We start from the raw sequence: 15,597 nt of genomic DNA on the forward strand, positions 1-15,597 counted from the left end.
GCTGTCACCCGGCCTCAGTTACTGAGCTCCGGCTCTCACTGCCTCTGGCCTCGGTTACTGGGCTCCGGCTCTCGCTGCTTCTGGCCTCGGTTACTGAGCTCCGGTTCTCACTGCTTCCGGCCTCGGTTACTGGGCTCCGGCTCTCGCTGCTTCTGGCCTCGGTTACTGGGCTCCGGCTCTCGCTGCTTCTGGCCTTGTTTACTGGTCTCCGGCTCTCACTGCTTCCGGCCTCGGTTACCGGGCTCGGCTCTCGCTGTCACCTGGCCTCAGTTACTGAGCTCTGGTTCTCACTGCTCCCGGCCTTGGGTTCTCGCTGCCCCCCCAGCCTCGTTTACTGAGCTCCGGCTCTTGTTGTTCCCAGCCTCGGTTACTGGGCCCCGGCTCTCGCTGCACCCAGCCTCGGTTACTGGGCCCCGGCTCTCGCTGCACCCAGCCTCGGTTACTGGGCCCCGGCTCTCGCTGCACCCAGCCTCGGTTACTGGGCCCCGGCTCTCGCTGCACCCAGCCTCGGTTACTGGGCCCCGGCTCTCGCTGCACCCAGCCTCGGTTACTGGGCCCCGGCTCTCGCTGCACCCAGCCTCGGTTACTGGGCCCCGGCTCTCGCTGCACCCAGCCTCGGTTACTGGGCCCCGGCTCTCGCTGCACCCAGCCTCGGTTACTGGGCCCCGGCTCTCGCTGCACCCAGCCTCGGTTACTGGGCCCCGGCTCTCGCTGCACCCAGCCTCGGTTACTGGGCCCCGGCTCTCGCTGCACCCAGCCTCGGTTACTGGGCCCCGGCTCTCGCTGCACCCAGGCCTCGGTTACTGGGCTCCGGCTCTCACTGCCTCCCTGGCCTCGGTTACTGGGCTCCGGCTCTCACTGCTCCTGACCTCAGTTACTGAGTTCCGGCTCTCACTGCTCCTGGCCTTGGGCTCTCGCTGCTCTTGGCCTTGGTTACTGAGCTCTGGCTCTCGCTGTTCCCAGCCTCGGTTACTGGTCTCCGGCTCTCACTGCGCCCGGCCTCGATTACTGGGCTCCGGCTCTCACTGCTTCTGGCCTCGGTTACTGGGCTCTCACTGCTTCTGGCCTCGGTTACTGGGCTCCGGCTCTCGCTGCTTCTGGCCTTGTTTACTGGTCTCCGGCTCTCACTGCCTCCGGCCTCGGTTTCTGAGCTCCGGCTCTCACTGCTTCCGGCCTCGGTTACTGGACTCCGGTTCTCACTGCTTCCGGCCTCGGTTACTGGGCTCTGGCTCTCACTGCTTCTGGCCTCGGTTACTGGGCTCCGGCTCTCGCTGCTTCTGGCCTTGTTTACTGGTCTCCGGCTCTCACTGCTTCCGGCCTCGGTTACCGGGCTCGGCTCTCGCTGTCACCTGGCCTCAGTTACTGAGCTCCGGCTCTCGCTGTTCCTGGCCTTGGTTACTGGGCTCTGGTTCTCACTGCTCCCGGCCTTGGGTTCTCGCTGCCCCCCCAGCCTCGGTTACTGAGCTCCGGCTCTTGTTGTTCCCAGCCTCGGTTACTGAGCTCTGGCTCTCGCTGTTCCTGGCCTCAGTAAGTAGGCTCCAGCTCTTGCTGCTCCTGACTGCAGTTATTAAGCTTTGGCCCTCCTTGGCCTTGGTTACTGGGCTCCAGCCTCCTACTGACAGCTCTTGACAATGGGAGGGGCAGTGTGGAGACAGCATGGGGTTGAGCTAGTATTGGATGTGGGAATGGGGGACGGTATGGAAGGGAGGATGAACATGCGAGGGAGGGGGCAGCATGGGGTTGGTAGATGGCATGGGAAGGAGAGGGTAAATGGCATGTGAGGGATGTGGACAGCATGGGGGTGGGAAGATGGCATGGGGGGTACAGTATGGGTGGGTGGGAATGGGTTATGGGGGCATAGCAGTATGGAGGAGGGGTTTGGCCTGGGAGGTGTGAAATGGAGGTTGGGGATGGCATAGGAAGAAGGGGTGGGGTAGGATATGGATGATATGAGAAAGATGAAAGGAATAGGCTGGGTATGACATGATGGGATGGCATAAGAAGGAATGGAATGGCAGTAAAAGAAGTACTGTTGCAATAAAGACAGTAATTTCACTGCAAATGTTTTGTGGGTCTCTGCTAGTTTTAACTATTTTCCACAATACGGGTCATTTCATCAGTGGAGCCACCAAGTGGAGCATTTGGTCGTAGCACAGTAACTGATTACATTCTCAGACTCTTAAAAATTATAGACCCATCAGTTTAATGTTAGTTCAAGGAAAGGTTTTGGAATGCATTATAAAGGACATGATTTGGGTAGGTTGGCAGTTATTAGAGTATTCTTGTGTGGTTTAGGAGACGGAGGTCCTGCTTCCCTAATCTAGTTTGAGTTCTGTGAGGAAATAACCGAATTATTGGATGAAGGCAGTACTGTAGATTTGTAAGCATTCCGGAAAGCTCTTGATAAAAGTGTCATTTTAAAAGCTACTGGGTAAGATTTCATCATGTAGGATTGGTAGTTAGATATTATGCTGAATAGCAAATTGGTTACACTATTTAGTGTTTTTGACACTGAAGTTCTATTCTCTGTTTTCAGTCCTTAGTTTAGTTGTAGTTCTTTTAGTAGTACTTTATCTAGTATATGTAGCAAGGTGTCTCTGTAAGATCAAAAATGTATTTCCTGGCATAGAGTGGTTACAGAAGTTATTATTATATGGCTTTACCAGCCAGATACATGCAGATATATAAACCAGCTTCCCTGTGATCAAGGCAGGTTGATTTAAGCTTGTTAGTCCAGATACATCTATCAGCACGGAAGGTGAATTTATCCAAGAACAGAAAATCCTGGAGGAATGGATAGTACCTCGACAGACAGACCTTCATCACTGATGTCATGGAAGGCTTATGCCATCATCCCAGAGAAAAGCAGGGCAACCGGTTTGTTCTTTAGGGCGAGGTTGTATAAATCCTGAAAATGCTGCTAACTGCAAGCATTTAAACTTTTAATTTGTTCAGTGGACTGGCTAACTAATGCTGTTAACTTGTCAGTTATCAAGGAAGTATATTTCTCACCAACTGATATCAGTCTCAAAAATTGATCTCAGCTGATAATTATAAACAGCCTATAATTTATTTAGTAGCCGGTTAATGCTAAATTACTGTAACATACCCACACTGCTTTTATTACCAGTTATTTATTTTGTCAATGAAGAATGTGTAGTAATTATTTTCATATTTGATGGTTAAGTACTGCTAACTGTGTTTCTGAGGGTGGTAATAGTGGATAATAGATAACATATTGTCTGATTTCTTTGATTTGGCAAAAAATGTTAATTAGCTTGGGTTTATCCTAATTGTAGGTTAGCCAAGTAAATCCAAATATAATCTCAACTGGTTCATGTAACCAGTCCAGCGAGCCAAATTTGGGCTACTAATTCACTGCTAGTGTTAAACTAGGTGGTAAATCCCAGACGGTTCACCTTAACTCCTAGTCAAGGAAGGATTAAGGATTCATATGGTGCCTTTGATAAATATTTTTGTCAGTCTGTTTATTCTAATATCTCTCACCTTGCTTTTAACCAATTTAGGATCCTCTCCAATATCCGTGTCTGTAAAATTGATATAAGTACCTATTAAATATCTCCCCAATTCCCATTGATCCTTTACGAACTCATTCTCCTCGCCTCTCAGTGGTCCCACCTCACATTTAATCATTCTTTAACAGATATGTTTGTAGAATTATGGACTTTTTAATATTTTTGAGAACTTGAGATTTCTTCATACTCAACCCTCTCAATCTCTTTTCATATTTTCTCCTTCATTCTTATTTGTATCATACAAATGATAACATGGGTGGCGCAGTGGTTAGCATCACAGCCTCACAGCTCCAGCGACCCGGGTTCAGTTCTGGGTACTGCCTGTGTGGAGTTTGCAAGTTCTCCCTGTGACCGCGTGGGATTCCTCCCACAGCCAAATAGGTAAATTGGCCATGGTAAATTGCCCCTAGTGTAGGTAGGTGGTAGGAGAATGGTGGGGATGTGGTAGGGAATATGGGATTAATGTAGGATTAGTATAAATGGGTGGTTGTTGGTCGGCACAGACTTGGTGGGCCGAAGGGCCTGTTTCAGTGCTGTAGCTCTAAATAAATAAATAATATACCCTAAATCCTAGATGTCCTCTTCAACTTTAGATTGTTTCAAAATATTTATCCACAGCAACTTGAAACAGTCTCCTTTTTAAATGGTATATTTATTTTGCACCTTTGTAGTCTCATTTCAAAAAATTGTTAACCTAAATGTGTCAATTTGTCTTTCCTCTTCATTTAAGCTCCACAAGCAATGTGATGAGGCCAGTGGGATGGGAAATGTGGTCCTGGAGAGGAGGGTGACCAAGGCAGTACCAGTCTTGGTTCTTAGTTATGAGCATACACTTGAAGAATTGGAATAATTTTCATCAGAGAAATAAAGGCTTAGAAGAGGTATGGCAAAGGTTATTAAAATGATAAAGAATAGATTATTTGAGATAGATGTGGATGGGATAACTCAGCAGCGTGCATAGAAAATACATAGGCAAAGAGTTAGGTTAGATGGATTTCTTTTTAAAGTCACCGTCTGCTACAACAGATTACAGAAGCATGCAGTCAGTATGGATTCTAGGAGCAGGACAAGTTCCTGAGAATGACATTTCAAGTAATAAAAAATAGTTGTATGATAGCTGAGAATAATTGGAATAGGGACTTCCTGTTTTGATTGCCTTAGGGTTTTTTTTTTACCAAATTGGGTTTGATTCTTCCTGATTTTTTTAATCTTTCGCAAGAGATTATGTAACTAACGAGGGCTGGTCGATGCTGTACATTGTGTCTGCTTAAGTTGGACTTGAAGGACTAGATAGTCTTTCACATCCTTTTTGTTTTAATGTGTCTCTTAGTCTCAAGAAATATAGCAGACCAAATGCTACAATTGACCAATAATTATTTCAGTTCACTTCTGTAAGCCTTTAAAGAGTAAATATGAGGATTACCTTTTTGATGATAACTATATGAGAAGTCTGTTTAAATTTAACGTGACTCCTCAAAAGTTGAGTAAAACTCCCAGAAGTGATGGCTTACCGGCAGAGTTGTATTCGATTCTGTGGGACTGGATCAGCCCGGACCTGCTGGAAGTGTACGAGAGTAAGTTTCTGGCCGGCAGCATGTCAGAATCCATGAGGAAATGCATCATCAGCCTCATCTACAAGCGGAAGGGGGAGAGGGAGGAGATCAGAAATTGGCAGCCCATTTCTCTGTTTATTGTGGGCTACAAAATTCTGTCATCACCATCGGGTCAAGTCTACTCTGGGGTTGGTGATCCACCCTGATCAGACCTGCACTGTAGCTGGCAGGAAAATCTCTGTTATCCTCGTGCTACTCGGGGATACAATTGCCTCATCAGCTGGTACCAGGAGAAGGCCTTTGACAGAATATCACACACCTGCATGTTGGATATGGTCTCAAAATGGGGTTTGGGGAGGGAATCCACAATTGGATCCAGCTGCTCTACAGAAACATCAGTAGCTCAGTTTCAATCAATAGGTGGGAATTGGAAAGCTGTCTGATAAAATTTAGAGTCAGGCAGGGTTGTCCTCTCTCCCCTGTCTTGTTCGGTGAACCTTTTGCCGAGTCCATCATGAAGGATGTGTGCATAAGAGGGGTGACAATCCCAGGCAGTAGAGGCACTCTGGTCAAAACCTCCTGTACACGGACAACATTACCGTCTTCTGCTCAGATCCATTGTTGGTGCACAGACTGATGAGCATCTACAACCAGTTTGAATTGGTCTCAGAAGTTAAAATAAATCACGGCAAGAACAAGATGATGTTCTTTGGGAACTGAGCCGACCGATCCTTTGCCCCCTTCACCATCAGGTCAGACTACCTGAAGGTGCTGGAGAAATGGCTTGGAGGGGCCAAGGCATGCACCATAAACAGGAAGGAGCGTATAGCCCGAGGGAAACAGAAACTGGGTATGTGAGTGACACGCTCTCTCCATTGTGGGTGAGAACCTGGTCATCAGGTGTGAGGTGCTTTTGGTGTTGCTGTATGTGTGGCAGGTCTTGTACATACCCCGCTCCTGTGCCGTGGTCGTCACCCAAGCCATCTTCCGCTTTATCTGGAGATCAAAAACAGAGTGTCTGCAGGGACACGATGTACAAATCTCTAGATAAAGAGGAGAAAACATACCCAGTGTCACCATCATCTTTGTGTGTGGCTGCATCAAGCTATGTGTAGACTCTCAGTGCAGAAACACTAAGTGTCATTAGGTGCTGAGGTTCTATCTGTCCGCAGTGTTGCAAAGGATAGGTCTGGTAATGTTGCTGCAGAATGCTCCATTCAATTGTACTGTGCTATTCCACCTGTCCCTCGTGGAAAAGTTTGTGCAGAAAAGCTCCTTTGACCATAAGTCCATTAGGCAGTGGTCCACATGTAACATCCTCACGGCCCTGCGGGAAAAGGAGATAGTGGATCCTGTTGGATGGTTCCCTGAGCAGACTGTCAAACCCATTTGGCAGAATGCCTCATCATTAGAACTTTCAAACAAGCACCAACATGTAGCTTGGCTGGTGGTGATAAGGACCCTCCCCATCTGACCCTTCCTACACACCCAGAGTCTCAGTGCCACCGTACATTGCCCTCCAAGTGGCTGAGGTTGGGAAGAGACCCTCGCCCACCTCCTCCTGGAATGTGCCTTTGCAAAGAAGGTCTGGAAAGAGATGCAGTGTTTTCTGTTGAGGTTCATCCTGAGCAGCTCCATAACACAGGACTCAGTGCTCTATGGGCTGTTCCCAGGGAAAAACACTGAGATAAACATCAACTGCTGCTGGAGGACCATCAGATCCTCTTTGGTCTGTCCAAAACTGGCTGGTCTTCCAGTGCAAACAGCTGTTGATGACTGAATATTGCAGACTGGCACATTCCAAGGTCCCAGGACTACATGCTAAGGGATGCACCAAAGCTTGGGGCAGCCGTCGCAAAGGCTCAATGGAGAAAGGCCACTGTGTAAAGCCCTCTCGCCTTAGTGAACCGAGGGGCAGGAACCCATGTAAAACCCCGTTAGCTGTGTGCACCAGAGAATGTTTGACAAGAAATGTAACTGTACATTGTAAGTATAACGAGTAATGGCAAGCGTAGTGAGGCACCTCATGTACTGTATTGAAAGAAACTGATCTGTATTGCAGTTTATGTAATGTCAAATTTGAACTGTTATGTAATGTAGTTTTACAAACTTCATTCATAAAATATATTTATGAGGAAAAAATTGCTTAAGTTGCAGGCTTAAGAGAACCCTTAACAGACACAGCAGCTCACACAAACAAGAAAGAATATTTGTCTTTTTTCTTCCTGTCATTCCTGTTCCCCCAAATAAATTTGACTTTCCTCTGTGTTGATCATAATTCTGTTTCTTTTTCTCAATTTGTCCCAAAGCACCTTGGCATTGTATCACAAACTTCAAAGTGTGAAGCTAACGCTGCATAATATATAAGCATCGCAGCCTCTGTCTGTCTGTTCCCAAGGCCCTGCAAGCTGCTGCTGTAAACCAAAGGTTTTCTCATTGAATTTGCACACATCATCTAATTGACACCCTTGTCATAGCAAAGTGGAAAAAAAGTAGAGATTTTCCCAGACCCTGTACTACTGCCATGGCCACACATACACTGGGAAGGTATCGGAGAATCCACGATGCTCTGGTTGCAATCTTTCCATCCACTGAACAGAAAATCAAGGTTCTCATGATTTTCTGCTAAACTGCTTGTGAGCCCTGTTCATGGTGCACGTTCTTGAAATATTTCATCCAACAAGTTCCAGCAACTCATTTCAGAGATATCACACATTGGTTCTTGGGCCTGATAGGCAAGAGTTGTGGGGCACATATTGTTGTTTTGGACATACCTATCATAGGGGTTTCCAAATCTGAACAAAGATAGTACTAGAGTTTAATCAGCTGACGTCACACACGCAAAGAGCACTGGTGAGCTGGCTGCTTGTCCATTTAAGAGCACAGTTTCCATGAGGGCATTGGCTTTGAGGGTTATTTTGCAAAAGTGGGAAAGATCATAGCCCCTTGTGACAAGCCTACTCCTGCAAGTCCCATTCATGAGCCAGACTGGCTGATCAATCAACAACAACACCCTGAAGAGGAGATTGCAGGTCATAGAGTCATTTATGCCATTCGGCCCATCAAGTCCATAACGGCTCTCCGCAGAACAATCCAGTCAGTCCCACTCAATTCCCGTAGCCATCCCAGTTTATTTCCTTCAAGCGCCCATCCTATTTTGTTTTGAAAGCATTGTTTGTCTCTGCTTCTACCACCGAGTTCCAGATCATTACCACTTGATGTGCAAAAAAAAGTTCTTCCTCACATTCCCCCTGCATTCTTGGCCAAAACCTTCAATCTGTGTCCCATAGTATCATCAGTTAATGGAAACAATTTTTCCTTGTCTAACTTATCTAAGCCTGTCATAATCTTGTACACTTTTATCAAATTTTCTTTGCTCCAGGGAGAACAACCCCAGTTTTTCCAACCTAACCTTGTATCTAACATCCACCATCCCCGGAACCATTCTGTTAAATCTGCTCTGCACCGTTTCAAAGGCCCTCACATCTTTCCTAAAGTGTGGTGACAAAAACTGGACACAATAGGTCTGGCCTAACCAGAGTTTTATAAAGGTTCAGCATAACTTCCCTGCTTTTGTACTGTCTGCCTTTATTTATGAAGCCCAAGATCCCATATGCTTTACGAACCACTCTCTCAATATGTCCTGCCACCTTCAAAGATCGCTGCACATGTACCCCCAGGTCCTTCTGTTACTGCGCCATTAAGTCTGTATTGCCTCATCTTATCCCTCTGCCAAAATGCATCACCTCACATTTGTCTGTATTAAATTCCATCTGCCCATTCTGCTAGCCTATCTATGTCCTGTTACAGGCCGATTATATCATCCTCACTGTTTGCAAATCTTCCAAGTTTGGTATCACTGGCAAATTTTGAAATTATACTGCAAAATCCAAGTCCTTTATATATAGCAAATAAAGCTGTTCCAGCACTGACCCTTGGGGAACACCACTATCTACCATCCTCCAGTCTGAAAAGCAACCATTTACCATGACTTGCTGTTTTCTGTTATTAAGCCAAATTTTTATCCAATTGGACACTGACCCTCCTATTCCATGAGCCTTAATTTTGTTGACCGGCTTTAATGTGGTGCTTTGTTGAATGCTTTCTTAATATCCATATAGACAACATCCATCACATTTCCTTCATCAACCTTCTCTGTTACTTCATCAAAAAATTCAATTAGATTAGTCAAGCATGATCTGCCTTTTACAGATCCATGCTGGCTATCCTTAATTAACTCAAACCTCTCCAAGTGTCTGTTGATGTTTTCCCTGATCATTGTTTCTAAAATCTTATTCACCACTGATGTTAAACTGACTGACCTGTAGTTGCTAGGACTGTCCTTATACTCTTTCTTGAATAAGGGTGTCACATTTACCACTCTCCAATCCTCTAGCATCTCCTCCATATCTAGCAACCTGGGTGCAAGCCATCCAGACCAGGTGACTTATCTACCCTAAGCATAGCCAGCCTTTCCAGTACCTCCTCACTCAAAAATTTCACCCAATTCATTGCTTCTATTCTCTCCGCTTCTACCAATATTTTGTTAGATTCCTATTCCTTAGTAAACACCAATACAAAATTCTCATTAAGTATTCTAGCCTGGGCCTGTGCCTCTAAGCATATATTACCCTCTTTGTCCTTTATAGGCCCACTCCACCTCTTACTACCTGCTTACTATTTACATGCCAATAGAAGATTTTTGTTTTCCCTTTTATGTTGATTGTCATTCTATTCTCTCTTTGACAGTCTTATTTTCCTCTTCACCACCTCTCTCAACTTATTGTATTTGGCCTGGTTCTCACTTGAAGAATTTACCTGGCATGCATCATATACCCTCTTTTTTTGTTTCATCATTATCTCTATCTCCCTCGTCATCCAAGGAGCCCTGTTTTTGATTTTCCTACTTTTCACCATTGTTGGAATGTACCTAGCCTGTACCTGAAGCATCTCTTCCTCAATGATAATCCATTGTTCCGTTACAGTTTTTCCTGTAACTAGATTCCTTTTCATCGCATTGAAATTAGTCTCTTCCAATCTAGCCATTCTACCTTATATCATTCCTTGCTTTTCTGAATTCTCTCTAAACTTTATGATACGATGATCACTTTTACCCAAGTGCTCCCCCACAGACACTTGGCCCACCTCATTTCCCAGTAGCAGATTCATCAATGCCTCCTTCCTATTTGGACTGAGAACATACTGATCAAGGAAGTTCTCCTGAACACAATCCAGAATTCCTCTCCCTCCTCTACTCTAAAATTATCCCAATTGATATTTGGGTAATTAAAGCCCCCCAATATCACCATCTATAATTTTTGCACATCTTTGATTTTCCTGCAGATTTGCTCCTCTCTCTCTCACTATTTGGAGGCCTATAGAATTCCTTTAATAGTGTGATCATACCCTTTTTGCTTCTCAACTATAACCAAATGGACTCTGTCCTTTCCCCCTCAAGGACATCCTCCCTTTCCAACTCTACAATGTCTTCCCTAATCAGTACTGCCACCCCATCCCTTTTTTCCTTTTCTAGCTTTTATGGACACTTTATATCCTTGTATATTAAGTGCCCAGTCTTCACCATTTTTTAAAACCATGTTTCTGTTATTGTCACTACATCATATTCCCATACTGCTATTTGTGCTTGTAGCTCATCAACCTTATTCACTACACTTTGTGCATTTACATACATGCATTGTAACCCTGCCTTTGTATTCCTTGTAGCCCTTCCCAGTCTGCTCCTATCTAATATGGAACCATCTCTTTCTCTAGTACTGTGCAACACTCTCACATTATGCACTATATTCCTCTTTTCAACATCTATATGCTGATGCCCATCCCCTTGCCCATTTAGTTTAAACTCTCCCCAGCCACACTAGTGAACCTCCCTGCAAGGATATTGGTCCCAGTCCTGTTGAGGTGCAACCTGTTCCTTTTGAATAGGTGCCTCCTGCCCCATAATTGGTCCCAATGCCCCAAGAATCTGAAGCCCTCCCTCCTGTACCATGTTTCAAGCCATGCATTGATCCTCTCTATCTTCCTATTTCTACTTTTGCTCGCGCATGCACTGGGAGTAATCCAGAGATTATTACCTTCGAGGTTCTACTCTTTACCTCCTCCCTAGCTCATGAAAATCTGATCGTGGGCCCTCAATACCTGCTCTCTCTGTGGTACCAATGTGTACCACAACTCTAGCTCACTTCCATCCCCCTGCAGAATATCCTGCACCCTTTTTGTGATGTCCTTTACACTGACACAAGGGAAGCAACACATCATGTGGGACTCATGATGACAGTTATAGAAATGCCTCTCTGTCCCCCTGACTATGGAATCTCCTATAACAACTGCATTTCTACACTTTGCTGTTCCCTCCCTTGCCCATTGGTGCCATGGTCTGGACTGCAATCCTTCAGAGTATGATCGCTTCCAGCAGTCTGTTTGAGAGTGGAACACACCCCAAAGACTCCTGCACCTCCTGCCTCTTCCTAATCTTCCAAATGGCCAATCACCTACTATCCTGAACTCTCAGTGCCTGTGGGGAGACCACCTCCTAAGTGTGATCCAGGAAACCCTCCTTCTGCTTGATGCTCCGCAGTGACTCCAGCTGCCCCTCAAGTTTGGAAATCCTGAGCTAAAGCTGAAGCAGTTGGAGACATGCCCAAACATGGTTGCCCAAGACATATGAATATCCTGGAGTTCCCACATGGCACAGGAATTGCAAGCTGCCCAACCATGATCTAAAAAAATCTCTATTCCCTCTTTTCGAATATATTTGGTACCTTGTTTAAACTATTAATTTTAATTAATGCCTCTAGACCGGCTCTGTGCAACTACTCTTATTAATTCATCCACTGTTCTACTCACCCTGACTGAGGTGGGACAAGGCTTTTCAGGGATTTGTAAATAAAGATGCAGATTTTGAATACAGTATGTTAAGCACCAATGGCAGTGACAAGGACAGGAGTGATGAGCAAGCAGAAATTAGTGTGGGACAGGATGTGGCCAGTTGAGATTTGGTGAGTCAGAATTTATGTACAGTGCAGCATGGGAGGCAGGAAAAGAAAAGGATTTGGAGAAGTTAAGCCTTGAGACAACAAAATAATAGATAAAAGGCTTCATTTAGGCTGAAAGTAAAGTTAGGGCAGAGGTGATGTTGCAGAGGTGGAAGAAAGCAGTCTTCTTGATGGGATAAATATATAGTTTGAGCTCAACTTGGGATCTAACTACATTGTACATTGTTGGGTTCATCCTGGTGGAATCAAAAGAGAGGAGGATAGAATCAGGAGCAAGGATATAGCAGTTTTGGCTTCAGTTTCCTGTTGTTAAGTTGGACAAATTCTGGTTCATTCATGACTTGATGCCGTCCAATCACATAGTGATGTTTATGGAGCTGATTATTGTCAGCATACATATGCAACCTGATCCCTTATCTATAAATAATATCACCACTGGTCAACAATTCAACAAAGAAAAGGAGAGCTCAAGGATGGAACCTTGGTAACCATGCAACCATGTGAGTTAAAGTCATTGCCTGTGATGTGGTCACAAGATTGTTATTGGGAGGCAGCAAAAAGATTCAGGATTAAGTTTTTAAAGTTGGGGGTTGGGGGGGGGGGGGGGGGGAGTTAAAGAGTTGTAAAATGTGTTTTTTCCTTGTCCTGAACCTAACTTGAAGTAGTCAGATTTGTCTGCAGAAAGGAAGGCGTTTAAGATGGTTGAGTCACATCTGACGGTGTGTGACTAGGTTAGTTACACAGTAGCTATGCTTGGGTTTGTGGCCCTCGGATTTGGATATTTGGAGGTGGGAACTATATTGAGGAGCAGTGAGAATGGGAGACTCATGGGTGTCAAAAGTACCCACCTCCTCCACCTACAACTACACATGCACTTTCCTGCAGGAGTCATTGGATAGCAGTCAGGAATGCAAACAAGATTAATTTTCCCCCTTCCTTGTCTAAGCGTACTGAAGCCAACTGTAGTCCCAGTATGGTGACGACTATACATCTGAGATCAGCTACTTCAGCAAAGATCTGCTTGCAGTATTCTACAACACAATTTACCAAATTATCTTCAGCTGTCCGTATATCAAGTTGGATCACATAAGCTCTGTTCATACAGCAATCTGTTTACAACAATTTATGTTTGAATAATCATGTTCCATTTTAAGGTTTATCTTCTGTTCCACTTACATTTCTTGATTTTTTTTCTTCCTCTGCACTACTTCTTCTTGCCTACTTTCTTCATTTCAGCACCATTCCTGAAGGTGTTTTCCTCCGGTGAAATGACTCCACAGCACCAGCTGCCCTTCAGTACTTTGTCCAAATGGCCATTCGTCAGGTGTGAGCTTTGAGAGACTATTTAACTGCAGTGGATATCACAGCCAGCCCAATCTGTCCTCAGGTAGGTCTCCACATATACGCACTTCCAACAGCGATCACAATAGCAATCTGGAACAAAGACTCTAGATGATCTTCCTTTCCTCTTAAGTGCTCTCTCCACCCACTACACTGGGCACAATTCTATTTCCCAAACTGTTGCCCCATCTGAGATTAGCAAACAGCATAACAACTTAAAACAACAAATATAGTTACTTTAACATAAAAACTTTCCAAGGTGCTTCAGAAGTAAAATATAGGAAAAAGAGATGATCCAAAGCATGGTCAAAGAGGATGGTTTTAAGGCATGTGTTAAAATTGGAAGGGGAGGTGAAGAGGCTGAGGGACTTAAGGCAAGAATTCCAAAGCATACTGCCTCAGCATGGTCACCAGTGGTGGTGTGAAGGAAGAGGGATTCACGAAAGGCCACAATTGGAAGAACAATTGGGGCGGCACAGTGGCGCAGTGGTTAGCACTGCAGCCTCACAGCTCCAGTGACCCGGGTTCAATTTTGGGTACTGCCTGTGTGGAGTTTGCAAGTTCTCCCTGTGTCTGCGTGGGTTTCCTCCGGGTGCTCCGGTTTCCTCCCACATGCCAAGGACTTGCTGGTTGATAAGTAAATTGGCCATCATAAATTGCCCCTAGTATAGGTAGGTGGTAGGGAAATATAGGGACAGGTGGGGATGTGGTAGGAATATGGAATTAGTGTAGGATTAGTATAAATGGGTGGTTGATGGTCGACACAGACTCGGTGGGCCGAAGGGCCTGTTTCAGTGCTGTATCTCTAAACTAAACTAAACAGTTCGCCAGGGGATGGGGTGTGGTAGTTGGAGGGCTCGGGAAGATATGAGGGAGGAAGGGGAAGGGCGATGAAGGGATAGAAACACACACAGATTTTTGCAAGTGTTGGGGACTGGGCAAGTCAGGAGCATTGTCCACTTTCATTCCTACCCAATCTATCTGTTGCTGAAACTCTCATCCATTTCTTTGTCACCTCTAAACTGGACTATTCCAATGCTTTCCTGGATAGCCTCTCAGACTGTGCATTCTGTAAACTTCAGCTCATCCAAAACTCTGCTTCCAGCATCCATCGCATGGCAGCAAGGACAACAGAGCAGAGACATTGGAGGAGGATGGTGTGATTGACCATATCACAGGCCGCAGAGCAGCTGAGAGTAATGCAACATAATGCATCCTTGAGGATGCCATCTGTGACTTTGGTTTGGGTTGTTTTGATGCAAGGCAGTGACAGAAATCTAACTGAACAGAGTCAAACATGGAGTTGTGGGAACCATGAACATAAATTTGGGAAATAACGTTCACAACCTCTGGAAAGGAAAGTGAGGTTAAAGATGGGGGTTATCGTTCGTAAGTTTGCATGGACAGAAGGGTCAAGGTTGGGTTTTTGAGAAGGGACGATGACTGATGTGTGGAAAGAGAGAGAGACAGGGGCGGGAACTGTTTAGAAGATCTAGGTTAGAAGCCAGGAAGTGGGTAGTTAGCAGTCTGGTGGGAATGGAGTGAAGGGAACAGGACATAGAGAAGCTGAATTGAGAGAGGGCATGAGGGAAGCTGGGAGAAAGACTAGGAAGGGGAGGGAGTTGAGGACAAAGGGTGAGGTTTGATTTGGTGGACAAGGAAAATTAGGGAAAGCAGCAAATGGAGGCAAACAGATGGTCTCAATCTTCGTAACAAAGAAATCCACGAGCTTCTTGTACTTGTTAGAACATCCAACACAACTTCAGTTCAGAAGGTTCCCACGCTCTTAAAAGACAATACGTCACAACTTACCCAGTTCCATGGAAAATAAAGGGGACGGGCTATTTTGATATTTAACCAAAAAAAAAGTGGGCACTGATATTCTAATTTAAGAGAGGGTTATTTCGAGGAGTTGGTGTCGATAAATACCATCCAATGAGGGGATCGGGCCGATTTCGTCGCCTGATGACATCACCAAAGTGCAAACCTCCTTAATTCCAGTGAAGTTCCCCACCAGTATAAATGTAGTTGCATTTTTGGATATTTGATAACGTCACTGATATCAGCACTGGTGTTCTTTCCTTCTTTCTAACAGCCCACGATTTCTCAATTTAAGTAAAGCAACCTTAACCTAATGCTTTAATGGCCATATTT

General features: G+C 45.1%; 1 protein-coding gene across 1 annotated transcript in view; it reads left to right on the forward strand.

Moving 5' to 3' along the window:
* traf3 (TNF receptor-associated factor 3) overlaps nucleotides 1-15,597 on the forward strand; it is a 108,756-nt gene that overhangs the window by 14,548 nt on the left and 78,611 nt on the right. The gene's annotated exons all lie outside the window — the stretch shown is intronic.

Source organism: Heterodontus francisci, chromosome 9 (genome assembly GCF_036365525.1).
Source record: "Heterodontus francisci isolate sHetFra1 chromosome 9, sHetFra1.hap1, whole genome shotgun sequence".
Taxonomy (NCBI): Eukaryota; Metazoa; Chordata; class Chondrichthyes; order Heterodontiformes; family Heterodontidae; genus Heterodontus; species Heterodontus francisci.